At 41.6% G+C, this 14,043-nt stretch overlaps 1 protein-coding gene across 1 annotated transcript in view; it reads right to left on the bottom strand.

Moving 5' to 3' along the window:
* The window catches only part of LOC144798715 (FRAS1-related extracellular matrix protein 1-like), a 1,110,445-nt gene that overhangs the window by 497,197 nt on the left and 599,205 nt on the right, over positions 1-14,043 (bottom strand). The gene's annotated exons all lie outside the window — the stretch shown is intronic.

Genomic DNA, 14,043 nt, shown 5'->3' with positions numbered 1-14,043 from the left:
GCACACACGCACATTTCAGGGATGCAACAGGGTGTCCTTTTGACACCCTGGCACCCTTGAAATAGCTACCGCTATTTACGATTCTTTAATACCGAATCGCAAATAGTGAATATCTTCCCATTCATTCCTATGGGCCTCCTAGCCCATTGGAATGAATAGGTAGGTATTCCTTATTAACGAATCTCAATTAGCGATTCGTTATTAGGGAATATTACGGAATAGCTAATATTTTAGCGATTCCTACCTACATTCAATTTTGCGAGTCCTTAATAGCGAATCGGTAAATTTCGCTACTAAGGACTCGCAAATTTGAATTTACCTTCATCTGGCCCTTTATGCCTTAATTTTATAAACCTGTTCCTATAGTATATTCATGTGCCTCTTGCGCATTTCTCGACCGTCTAAGTTGACTTCCCAATCACTTGTCTTTTCTTTTAATGCCAACACTCCCCATAAAATTTGTGAAGCTCGTTCGATCTATTGGCACAGGATGCAAGTTGGAGTCTGACTACAACGTGCTGAACAATGGCAGCAACCTTTGACCGGTGTGAACCACAATGCTTCCCTCAATCACAGCTCCATCCTGGTTGACCTGAATAAGCACCCAAGTCCATGAATATCACGAATATTGACTTTGATTGGCACCTTGCCTTTTCCTGATGCTGTTTGCATGAAAAGTTTCAAACTCATATCTTGGGATTCCTTAATTTTTTATCGATTTCTGTTATTTTACACATTACATTTTCTTGTTATTTATAAATTGGTTTAGGAAGTGCATTCAGTCTTTTTTATTGTGACCTAAGAAGTTTGTGTTTTATTAAGTCGATAAGGTCATCTCTTCTAAAAGGATGGCTCACTTTTCCATAAAGACCATCACCACCGAGATACCAGACCAACTCAGAAATCTACTGCCTCTGGAAGATCATGCATCTTTTGAAGTAATGTCTTAGCTAGACAAAAGGCACAAGGAGGTCATAAAGAAAGGCCGGAAGACAGACAAGGATTCTAAATGTACATGCTAGAGTATGGAGTGATTCTACCTGCCAGTCAGCCTCACCCTCACTCCCTATTTCACTCCTTGATTTACAAAGAACTAAAAGTTCACCTGTTCTTTGTGCCCCCTTTTTGCTCTTTCTATGAACCGTCACCACTTCCCATGACTTCTTCACCTCTGAAGTTTCTACAACGTCCTGGTCTTCTGTATATCTTTTGCAATGTAAACAATCTTTGAAACAACAAATACTCAATATGTTGTCCCATTGAGAGCATCTGTTATGTCGTATGTATTAATGGGTGGATTTAGAGGTTGATAATTCAACTCTTTTTTAGAGGTTCTGAGAAGAAGCTGACCCATTTCAAAAGACACATTGACTGTCCCAGTTGCAACACAGGTTATGAGGGAAAGCAGTGCCTGCCAGCACAAGGAGGAAAACAGTAAAGACACAAAAATCCTCCAAAGTGCCATGTACTGACAGTGGAACAGTTCTTGCAAGGCCGAAGTTTTGAAACTGGGAAAGGCCAAAACTGGAACAGAGGTGGAGGTGGTGCTGGCAGGTCTGGAGCTGAGCAGGAATTTGACCAGGACTAGGCCAGAGCTGTAGCTGGGGCTGGCAATCCTACAGCAGACCTGAAGTATGTCCAGACCTGGAGCACAACATGAGTTAGACCAGGTATAGAGCTGGCAGTCATGGAGCAGAGTTGGACCTAGTGCAGAGCTAGAGTAAGACCAGCTCTAAAACAGAGCTTGAGCAGACGGGGCTGAATCAAGCAGCAACTGATACAGGAGCCGGAGCAAAGAATCCAACTGCAGGAGAAAGCCAGGGGAACTGTCATGATCTGGTACTCTGATCAGAGGCTCGTATTCATGTTTAAGACAGGACCCATTTGAGGGGAAGGAACTGGTCTCAAAAAGGAACATACTGGACTGGATCGCCTCCTTCCTCTCCGAACGAACTCAGAGCATCCACCTTCCTCCCTTCACCTCTGTGCCCAAAGACATCACACGCGGTGTCCCCCAGGGCTCCTGCCTCAGCTCCAACCTCTTGAACAACTACATAACACCTCTGGCCAACATCACCCGCACTGACAGACTCAATATAGTCTCCTAGGCTGACAACACCCAGCTTGTTCTTTTCTTCTCAGAAGACCCAGACACCACAAGACTCAACTTCCAAACCACCTTGACCGACATCTTGACCTGGATGAATACCAACTTTCTGAAACTCAACTCAGACAAGATTGAGATAATCATTTTTGGAAACAAGCCCTCCCCGTGGGATGACAAGTGGTGCCCTACTTACTTGGTCCATCATCCACCTCGTCACATCACGCACGCAACCTCGGTATCATACTGGACACCCATCTCACCATGAAACAGCAGATCAATGCCATCACACCCTCCTCATGCTCTGCAAGATCTTCCATTGGATGCCCACCTCTTTGAGAAAGATAGTTATCCAGGCTCTCCTCTCCAGCCAACTTGACCACGGGAACATCCTTTACTGTGGCACCAACAAACAGCTCCTCAACCGCCTCTAAACCATCCAGAACTCAGCAGTAATACTCATCCTCGACCTTTCCAGAAGAGCCAGCATCACCCCTCACCTCAAGACCCTCCACTGGCTACCCATCCAAAGGAGATGCCTTTTCAAACTCCTCACATGCCTACAAAGCCCTCCACAAGACCAGACCCACCTACATCAATGACTGCCTGACCTTCCACCAACCGACCAGAGAACTCTGCTCTGCCACCCTCATTTTATCCCATGCCCCTCGCATCCATCACAGCCATTGCAGTGGTCACGCCTTCTCCTACCTTGCCACCAAGTCCTGGAACAACCTCCACCTTCGCACTGCCTCCCTCTCAAAGAATTCAGGAAGTAGCTGAAGTCCTGGCCTTTCGACCACCCACCTCGTCCCACCGAGGATCACCTAATCCCTCAGCTTCTGGAAACCCTCCAGGGTGACAAGCTGTGCTCTACAAGTCGAGCTGATTGATTGATTGATTGGCGCTGAAGTATGGTGGCCATCCTCGAGCAGGGTCTGTGTTTTCTAGCAATCTTTGAATGAAGCCTCTCTACAGAAGCACTAAATTGTAGCTTTCTGCTTACAAGCCATGATCATTGCAGGTCCCCAATCATAGCAATATACCCCACATCCATCCCTTCGAACCTCTGAATTTCCTGGAAATAGATGAAAATCAGGGCTCCTCCCTCAGCCCTAACCGCTCAACAACTACATGACACCTCTGGCCAACATCACCCACACTGACAGACTCACCATAGTCTCCTATGCTGACGACACTCAGCTTGTTCTATCCTTCTCAGAAAACCCAGACATCAAAAGACTCGTCTTCCAAACCACCATGACCGACATCTTGACCTGGATTAATACCAACAGCCTGAAACTCAACTCGGACAAGATCAAGAACATCATTTTCAGAAACAAGCCCTCCCCCTAGGACAGCACCTGGTGGCCCTCCGCACTGGTCAATCACCCACTCCGACAGATCACGCATGCAACCTCGATATCATCCTGGACACCCATCTCACCATGAAACAACAGATCAATGCCATCTCCTCTGTCTGCTTTCACACCCTCCTCATGCTCCACAAGATCTTCCATTGGATACCCACCTCTACGAGAAAGATAGTTACACAGGCTCTCATCTCCAGCAGACTCGACCACTGGAATGCCCTTTATGCTGGCACCACCAAATAGTTCCTCAACCGCCTCCAAACTATCCACAACTCAGCAGCAACACTCATCAACACCTTTCCAGAAGAGCCAGCGTCACCCCTCACCTCAAGACCCTCCACTGGCTATCCGTCCAGAAGTGATGCCTTTTCAAACTCCTCACGTGCCTACAAAGCCCTTCACACGATCAGACCCACCTACATAAACAACTGCCTGACCTTCTACCAACCGACCAGAGAACTCCGCTCCGCCACCCTCGTTTTAGTCCACATCCCTCACATCCATCGCAGCCATTGAGGTGGTCACTCCTTCTCCTACCTCGCCACCAAGTCCTGGGATGACCTCCACCTTCGCACCGCCCCTCCACTGAAGGAATTCAGGAAGCAGCTGAAGTCCTGGCTTTTCTACCACCCACCTCCTCTGACCGAGGATCACTCAACCTCACAGCTCCTGAAGACCCCCAATGGTGACAAGCTGTGCTCTAGAAGTCGTGCTGATTGATTGATTAACTGATTGGTACTCTCGAGCAGGGTCTGTGTTTTCCAGCCATCTTGGAATGAAGCCTCTCTAAAAGAACACTAAATTGTAGCTTTCTGCTTACAGCCATGCTCTTTGCAGGTCCCCAATCAAAGCAATATACCCCACATCTCTCCCTTCAAAGCTCTGAGTTTCCTGGAAATAATGAAAATCAGAGGATATGAAAACTGGCTGTAAATAATTTGGAACAGGTAACAGCCAGTAGTGATTCTTCCCTACCGAGATATGGCTGCAAGGCTGGACGTTCAAAAGCGCAGGAGAAGACCAACAAAAACTGGCTCAGCTCCAGACAGTCCCAGCGTTGGCTGCTCACATCTTTTGAAGTCGGTCAGTAAGCTTTCTTGGTGGTTGTTTGTGCTTTGCAGAGCTTCAATAAAAAGTATCTGGGTCATAATTAATCAGGGCTTCTAAATACAACATTGTGGATTTAGAATGAGAAAGACATATTGAGACTGCAACAGTCTGTTCCTCAAAAGGGTACCATGTACAGTGTAATATTGAGCTCTGGCTACAGGATAGTAGGGCTTTTATTCCCATGTCACCTACAATTCACCAGATAGATTGCAAAAAAAGACTTTTTAAGGCTTCACCTTCTGGGGAATCACATTAACCAGCTGTTTACCCTAATGTTAACTATGCCCAGAAGATCTTCAACCTTCAACTGGCTCAGGGGTATCATGTCCAGAAATGTATCTACTTTCTTTTGTTTCAGTAGAGTCAGGTAGGGAGCAGCACCCTAAGAATAACCTACAATGTTGATGACAGAAGGTGGAAGTCATCATAACTATGGTCCTGGACATCTAACTATTATACAGGTTGTGACATAAAAGCCAGGGCAGTCCAAAAGTCACAGGATGACTGGGTATGGCAACCAATTATTCATTCAATCATTCATTCATTCAATCGATCAATCAATCAATCGATCAATCAAATATCATGTGATATCAGATGAGACTATTTCCTTGTGTTCATTAAATGTTACATTTAAGGGCTTTGTTTGGACATATATGGGATTGTCCACTGCCTGTTCTAAGCCTGCTCTTTTCTTTCTAACAGGAGGAACACAACGCTGCATTACCCAAGCCTGATCGATATACATGCCAGTAGCTTCTGAGTCCCGAAGTGCTTGCACTTGCAGACAGCACTCAGAGTCCACTTTAATAGACACACTAAAAAGAAATAGTGTAGAAATACTAGTAACACTAACACTTCCTCGCCGACATATTCTCTGAGTGCTTTGGCAGGTCTTACAGGACACAGGTACATATGTCATTGCTAACTACAATACAGATAAAGCCTTAAGCAATGTCTGTGAGCTTGCACTTCAACTGGTAAGTTTTCAACAGTAGTTCTGATTTCTATAGGTACATCAGGTGAAGAGTCAGGAACAATGGAGACCTTGGATAACTAGTTACTGGGGGACCACTGCTCTCTGAGACAGTGGTTGATTGGCTCACTCTTTTATTTTTCACCTTCTTTCATTGATTCTGTGCTTTATCTGGAAAATTAGATCAGTCCGTTCACTCAAGGAAACTGGAGTGGGCACAAATGCAAAGGTATCCTTGATTTCTTTAGGTAGACTACTTTTGAGACATCATATCTGGGTGCTGTCAACTCAAATAGTCTATTTGTCTATTTGCTTCAAGCAAGTAACAAAGCCCATAAGGCTAACTGTAAAGTTTGTTCGGGCCGCTCCCAAGTCCTCCCTAAAAAAAATCTAGGAGATGTCACTATCACTCGCAGCGTGACCTCCTGTGTGACTAACGGTATACTAGCGCTACCCGCACCACCACTCCCTGCCACTGAATGTGTTAACTACAATGCGCCTGTCTTCCCAACATTTCCTAATTTCGGCTTAATGGTTTGACCTGGTTTCCCTCTCACTCACTAAAACCTTGCCCCGAACTGTGAAGTATTGTTTCTACACTAGAAATCACTAGTTTACCCCACCCCTGCAACACACAAACTCAGACAAAACACATAAAACAAAGTATTTGGCATTGTGGGTATTATTCTTAGAAGTTATTACTTCATTTGAGTATATCTAGTCAGATACTTTCCACCAGATTGCACTTGAACTGCGATGCTCAGAAGATATCAGAATTATCTGTGAAAACATCTCTTCTCTTCCTAAAACCAATTTATATTAACAAAAGAGCAAGATTGACTCATAAGGCTACATCCAAGTACAAAGAAAAGTACGTTGCTCAATTAAGTTTAACTCCAATGTGCCCCATACATTGACCTCTCAGCATTTTTCCATTGACAATGGGGCACCATTTACTATTGTGGCTCACGATTGGATCATTCAGGGGACCGTCATCATCCTCCAGCCAAATGACAGTCTCCAAGCGCAAATCAAAAGTCAAACTGATACATAAACAACTGAAAAAAATCTCACTGGAATCATCACACTCTTCACCGCCTCTCCCCACGTGAAAACACAATAATTACTCAAAACTGATACATGTCATCTGTCATTTACACCAAGCTCTCCTTTTCTATGTCACAGACTTAATATTTACGTCCATTATCTATCCTACGTCTCTCTTAGGGCATTATTTAGAGCTTGTCATTAAACATGTGACTGGTATCGCATCTGCCATGTTACCAGCGTCACAGCCTATAATGCACTTGCTATATGAAGACGACATCTGTCATGTTAGTGACCGAGTATCCCGGTCACCAATCTCCACAAAGATGCTAAAACCCTAAACATTTGTACCCCTTGCTAGCTCGCTGCATGCAGTAGCTATAAAAATGTTGTATTTACAATGTTTATATTTAAATGATATCCAATATCTTCTGATTATTGTTATGTCCCAGAATATTACCATATTAAGCTAACAGCTCCCCCAGAGTACCACATGCATTAGAAAGATTATAAAATCATCTGCATACAGTTTTAATTTGTATTCAGCTCCGACAAGAAACAGTGGAGGCCCGTGCAGGTAAGCGCAGTGGGGCGGGGTGGGGAGGGTGGAAGTGACAAACGATGGAATAGTGAAAATAAAATGAATACATAAATAAAACCATTTACCTTGTTCTCGTCGATTTGCCGCCTCGGCGATGCGGTGAGCGAAAGGTAAGTGGTTTTATTTATTTATTAATTTTTCCTATTCGTCGTTTGTCACTTCCACCCCTGCCCTTCCCCACGCCACCGCCCACCGTGCTTACCTGCAGGCGCCGCCACAGCAAGAAAAACAATGTCACTTACAATTTCTTTGGGCCTCGAAATAACAATGTCGATCTAGATATGCCCAAGTGGCCAAGGATGGAAAGCAACGTGTCTTAACTAACATAAATGTAGGACTATTGACAAAGTTACACAAATGGACAGGTTGCAAAAATCTTGTGGATGGAACCGTATACAACACTTTCGAGAATGTTTATTTCAAGCTGTGATTTTAAGGATTTTGGTTTGCAGTTTATTTGGGTTTAATTAGTAATGTAGGTCTTTAACAAAAATTCAAACAAAGGAAAAGGTAGAGCAAGATTTCTTCATTATCAAAGGATTTTTTTTATTGCAAATGACAACAAATAGTCCATGGAATTATAAGGGATTCAGCATGCAAGGGAAAAAGTGATATGGGACACGTGTGTGAGAATTATGATGAGGGAGAGAGGAATGAGGAATAAGTGGGTAAACAGTGGTGGCCGCGGGCGAGGAAGCATCCAGATGTCAAGGTTTCCAGCTCAGGTGAAGGTGTTGGAGAGGATACCACACCTAGGGCCCGATGTAGGTAATTTAATTTTACCACTTCTTAAATACCGAATCATACCGATTCGGTATTTAAGAAGTGGTAAAATGGAGGGGGGGGGGGGGGATGTAGGTATTTCAGAATCGGTAAATACCGAATCGTTGAGAGTCGGTATTTACCGATTCTGTAAATACCGATTCGGTAATGCCCATTGATTCCTATGGGCATTGAAGCTCATAGGAATCAATGGGCATTACCGAATCGGTATTTACCGATTCTGTAAATACCGATTGCAGCAAGGGTGCAGGGAGTGTCACTTTGACACCCTCTAGCACCCCAAACACAGGCATGTGTGCCATTTGGCACACAGACATGCCCTAAGGGCATGTCTGTCTGTCACACGGCATAAGTGTGCATGCACACATGTGCATGCACACCTGGATTCAATATTTCACCACCCAATTGGATTGGGTGGTAAAATACCGAATTCTGAAGGCCTGTAGCACTGTAAACACAGATGTAGGTCGCACACCTACATCTGGAATTTACCGAATCAGTAAAATTACCGATTTGGTATTTTACAGAATCGGTAAATTTACCGATTCCGTAAATTTACCGACTGTGCAAAATATTGGCCCCTACATCTCAATCACCAAATACCGGTCGGTAACGGCCGAATTTGGCCGTTACCGACCGGTATTTGGTGACCTACATCGGGCCCCTAGGGCCAGACGTAGACAGCCCAATACCGGTCGGTAACAGCCGAAATTACAGAATTTCCGCCGTTACCGACCGGTATTAGGCTATTGAGATGTAGGTGGCTATATTTCAGATTCGGTAATTTGCCGAATCGGTAATTTAAGGAATCAGTAAATTACCGATTCCTTAAAATACCAAATCGGAAAATTACCGAATTTGAAATGTAGGGAGCACTCAAATGAGTGCATTGCATGGTTAAGGATTCAGTATTTACCACCAAATAAAAGTTGGTGGTAAATATCAAAAACCTTTGAAAAAGCAAATTTGTGTCTTTTTCAAAAGTGCCATGTGGCAGACATACATACGGCATGTATGTGTGCCACATGTGCACCCATGCGCTATTCAGGGGTGCAACAGGGTGTCAATGTGACACCCTGCCACCCTTGAATGTGTTCCCCCATTACCGAATCAGTAAATACCGATTAGGTAATTCCCATTCATTCCTATGGGCTTCCAGGCCCATAGGAATGAATGGGAATTACCCATTTGGTATTTACCGTATCGGTAATTACGGAATATTACCGATTCTGTAAACTTTACAGAATACTTACCTACATACCATTTACCGATTCTAAAATACCGAATCGGTAAAATTCAGTATTTTAGAATTGGTAAATGGAACTTACCTACATCTGGCCCTTAAACTTTTAATGCCATGAGAAACCAATGATGTCACTTCGGAGAGAAAAATAATAAATGTTTACTAACTACAGGTTCCAGAAAATATGACAAGAGAAGAGAAGTTTTAGTTATTGCATCGTGAAAGCATGTAGAACTGATCTAGCTGAGATGATATAATTTGTGTAAATAATATAGACTGTGATTTACAAATTAACAAAGTACTATAATTCATTAATGTGCGTTAGAAACGTGTAAATAGAGACATCTCAAGCTATGGAGTTTACCTCTAATCATTCTTTATTTTCATTGATATGTGTATAACTAATAAGAAGTAATCAAACATTATGATTACACCTGATGGGATGGTGAATTTTACTAAAATGTATCTTCTGTGTGAGTAAAGTGTGCACCGAAATGAAAAATAGGTATTACATATTCCAAATTAACAGTGCATCCGTTAAACTTTCAGATATTGTATTTTGCATGTCTACTAATGTTATATACTTAAAACAATATTCTGAATGTATGTTTTGAAATATATTTACATCTTGGTATATTCGAAAAGTAGCAGTGTCCCATACTGACACGTGTTATTTGTAACCATACTAAATGATTTCAAGTGCATCAGAGTTATACTAGAATCATGACGTCTCTATATTCCCTATTTAAACAAAATTTGGTCCAGCACACAAATTTCTCTTTTCAATTATTCAACAGTAACCGTAATTATCATGCACAATAGTAAATCATTTGATGGCAGAATCTGTAACGTTGTTTGAAGTTCATTCTTTATTTATTCTTCATAAAAACACTGTAGCCATTGCCAACGCGTTTCGTCCACCACGGACTTCTTCAGGGCAAACAAAAGAACTCTTCTCCTAACGTTAACGTACGGAAATGTGTCCTCTGTCCAGTCCAATTTATACTCAAGTATCTCAACGATATTCTTCCTTCCTTTTCCTCTAATTTTATTCTCATATAGTGGAGAAAACGCTGTTTTTACAATTTCCAAGCGCTCACGTTTGATGGTTAAGCAATTGATGATGCATTAAGAGTAGGTTTCAGCCGGCTCCATCGCGTGGCGTCTTCCGTAGTGGCATACGGAAGACGCCACGCGATGGAGCCGGCTGAAACCTACTCTTAATGCATCATCAAAAAGGAAGGAAGAATATCGTTAAGATACTTGAGTATAAATTGGACTGGACAGAGGACACATTTCCGTACGTGTTTTTATGAAGAATAAATAATGAATGAACTTCAAACAATGTTACTGATTCTGCCATCAAATGATTTACAATTGTGCATGATAATTACGGTTACTGTTGAATAATTGAAAAGAGAAATTTGTGTGCTGGACCAAATTTTGTTTAAATTGTGAAAGTAAGGACAATTTATGTTCTAGGAGATTTAGGGGATATTGAGTCTCTGATCCGTGGCACCGATAGAACTAAACAAAGCAACACTTAGGATAGGTGCAATTGTGCTTAGACCCCATTCCCCAGTTCTTCTGTTTATACTTGTCTCTATATTCCCTATTTACTTATATTTAATAATTATATATATTGGGTTGAAAAGATTACTAGAAAGGTCAGGGAAAAAGGGGGTAAAAACAACCAAACATGCAAAGATATATTACCTCTTGACCTAAATTTCTTTTATGTCAACTCTGCTGAGCTCAATTCTGGGGCTTAGAAAATATTCTTCTCCACAGGAAGAGATTAATTACTATTTCATGTTTTATTATATTTTTACTTTTTTCTTTATGTTTCACATTTTAAATAGCATCATTTCATTTGTTTTCACAGTGTTTTGCATAGATATAGCTGTTATCATTAATTAACTAGTAATACTGTACATACAGTGCAATTAGTTTCAAAATGTGTATGATAACAGCTAGCTGAATACAATAAAATCAATTTATACAAAAACCCCACACAAACTCACACCTCTCTCCTCTCTACTGACTCGTCCCTTACACACTGTACACTCTCACTCTGCACCCCAGAACAACTCTGCATGCACAGATGGAAATATCCGGGTGATAGAATCACTGGCCAGAGAGAGAGTGTGACACCCCAGCTACCCGCACAGCAACCGAGGGTTGATTCTATCACACAGCTATATCCATGTAATACACTGTGAAAGCAAATGAAATTATGCTATTTAAAATGTAAAACATAAAGAAAAAAGTAAAAATATAATAAAACATGAAATAGTCATTAATCTCTTTGTGTGGAGAAGAATATTTTCTAAGCCCCAGAATTGAGCTCAGCAGAGCTGACATAAAAAAAATTAGGCCCAGAGGGAATATATCTTTGCATGTTTAATAATTATATATATGATTTACGTTATATTAGCTCAAATTAACGTAAGCCTCACTACATACATGAATTTTCTTGAATTGCTGAATCCACTACTCATGAGAGAATTTCTCAATGTAACCAGTAACATGAACAGTGTTTTTCATTCCTGAAAGTTCTTGTGTGCTGTACAAGATACTTTGCTACATTTTTTGTTACAGTCTGGAACATCTGCCTGGGAAACTGTCCTCTTGAACTCACTTATGTGCTCTTGCTAAAGAAGCCTTGTTCCAACATTTCACTTATTGGATTGCTTAAGAATTGTGTAATAGTCTCACCTATTTCTCTACATTGGTTGTCTTCTTCATGTCGCCTAACACTCATACTATACGAACTGGCCAATGAACTAAGTGGTCTGATCAGATGAGGTGATTTCAGGAAGTGTCACCCCTGGAATCTAAGAATATAATATTGCCCGATTGAACTGACAGTTGTTCGAAATGGTGACAGACAGACTGCTAGCTATTTCTTTACCTTCTAAGCCATGCTGACACAAACAAATTGTGTGGTGGAGACTTTGCAGAACTTTCCTGGCAATCTTGACTTGCCCGATGTAGACTCACCTGGCTTCTTACCGAACTGACACAAATGCCATATGCTCCTAGTGGTTTCTTCCTTACTGGAAGACGGCTTGTGCTGGCATGTTTTAAGTCTCTTCCTGAACTATTGAGCTTTGGTATATCATTAGAATTTGACCAATTGATCTTATAACCTGATGCGAATGTGCTGATGCAATTGTCTTTCCTTAAATTTTGATAAAACAGACAAAAAATACCCTACTGACTTAGTTATCATGAATGATTTCCATCCAATTGAATGTGCATTTTTAATTTGGGTTTACCAATGATCAGGAGAGATCATATTTTGAGAGATTTCAGAGCATCAGGTTCTAATGCTATTATTTTGTATAGCTTTAACTGAGCTCTTGGTATGTATGATTTTGCAGTAATAATCCTATATCTTTAAAGCATTGTTCTTTGAGTACTGTACATGAAACTGATTTCTAGTTTGTATTACAGTTATCCAATTCCTGGTCCTCATTGGATGCCTTTCGGGACCCTTTTTATCCAATCCCTCTCGGCACAAAACAAGATTCATCAGAGGGCCAACAGAGTAGTACAAATAAAAGAAATGAAGAAAAAGGAATACATGGGCCTAGTAATACTACAACAAAGGGCATGCCCGGATTGCATTAGCGTTTTGCCAAATTATGACAGTTAAAAAAGGAGGTGTAATCAAGTGATGAATAAGCGTCTTGATACAACATCCCCTCATACTGTTTGAAGTAATCTGTCAGGATAACTCCATTATCTTTTATGTTGTTGCAGTTAAAAGGGCCATGTCCCTCAATGCATATGCTAAAACTGAGATCATCCACCATTTTTAGTTGACTCCAAACTTTATAACAACTTTCACATGTATCATAAGAGTGTGCCAACTCTATGTTTAATGCTGTATTTTATTCTTTCTGGTACCCAAATAGATAGCAATCTAATCTCCAGATTTTATGACACCATTTCCTTAAATGCAGTATTGATGAATACTAGCAAGGGCTTGGCTGCTGGAGCTTTTGTGAATCACTTTTTTCTCCCATGCGTTTAATGGCTTTATTCACCAATTATCTCCTTATTACTCGCTTGTTCGCAGTAAACTTCATATGTATTTTGAATGAGGTATTGTGATTTTTAGCAGAGTTACTGGTGCACTGTGTTCTTGTATTCCCATAACACAATTTCGAATTAACAGTATTCGTTGCTTAAATAATTTCTATTCTTGAACTCAAGTGTAGTGTTACAATGTAATAATTAGTCTGATTTTCCGTTTATTTAGGCATGTACATATCCCTTATGATGAGCTGTTTTGACCTCCAGCTAGTTTACTTCATGTCATCTTTTGCTCTTTGGGTTCTCACTCTCCCCTACCTTCCTACAGAATGTTGGTGTCAGCGTTATTGGCTTGTCAATTGGTTGTTTGTAGACAAGAAACTGACGAGTTGACTAAGAAACGGTAAACCTTGTGTTATCTACTTACTGCGAGCATTCTGTTTCGTGTTTGAATTTAGCAGTGGTGAAGATGAGTCCTGTAGTTGTGCAGGGGGCAGCTCTGTCTCATCATCACATATGTGTATTACACACTTGGCCACCATATGAAGTATTCTGCAATTTGAAGCACACCTGCTCGCATCTTCCAGATTACGTTCCAGTCAGCCGAGGGTGCATCTACTCTTCTCTCTCAGCCCTCCATCCCTCAGGCAGTGGTTGACCCCTGTGTCATTAGGGTGCCTCCTGGACAAATGTACTAATCTGAGGTGGGATGCGCCTCCTTTGCCCCTGTCTGGAGGCCTGGAGAGAGTGCCTCGTTGACTTGTT

This window comes from Lissotriton helveticus, chromosome 1_2 (assembly GCF_964261635.1).
Source record: "Lissotriton helveticus chromosome 1_2, aLisHel1.1, whole genome shotgun sequence".
NCBI lineage: Eukaryota > Metazoa > Chordata > Amphibia > Caudata > Salamandridae > Lissotriton > Lissotriton helveticus.
The sequence above is the reverse complement of the archived record's forward strand: the minus strand, read 5'-3'. Positions and strand labels throughout refer to the sequence as shown.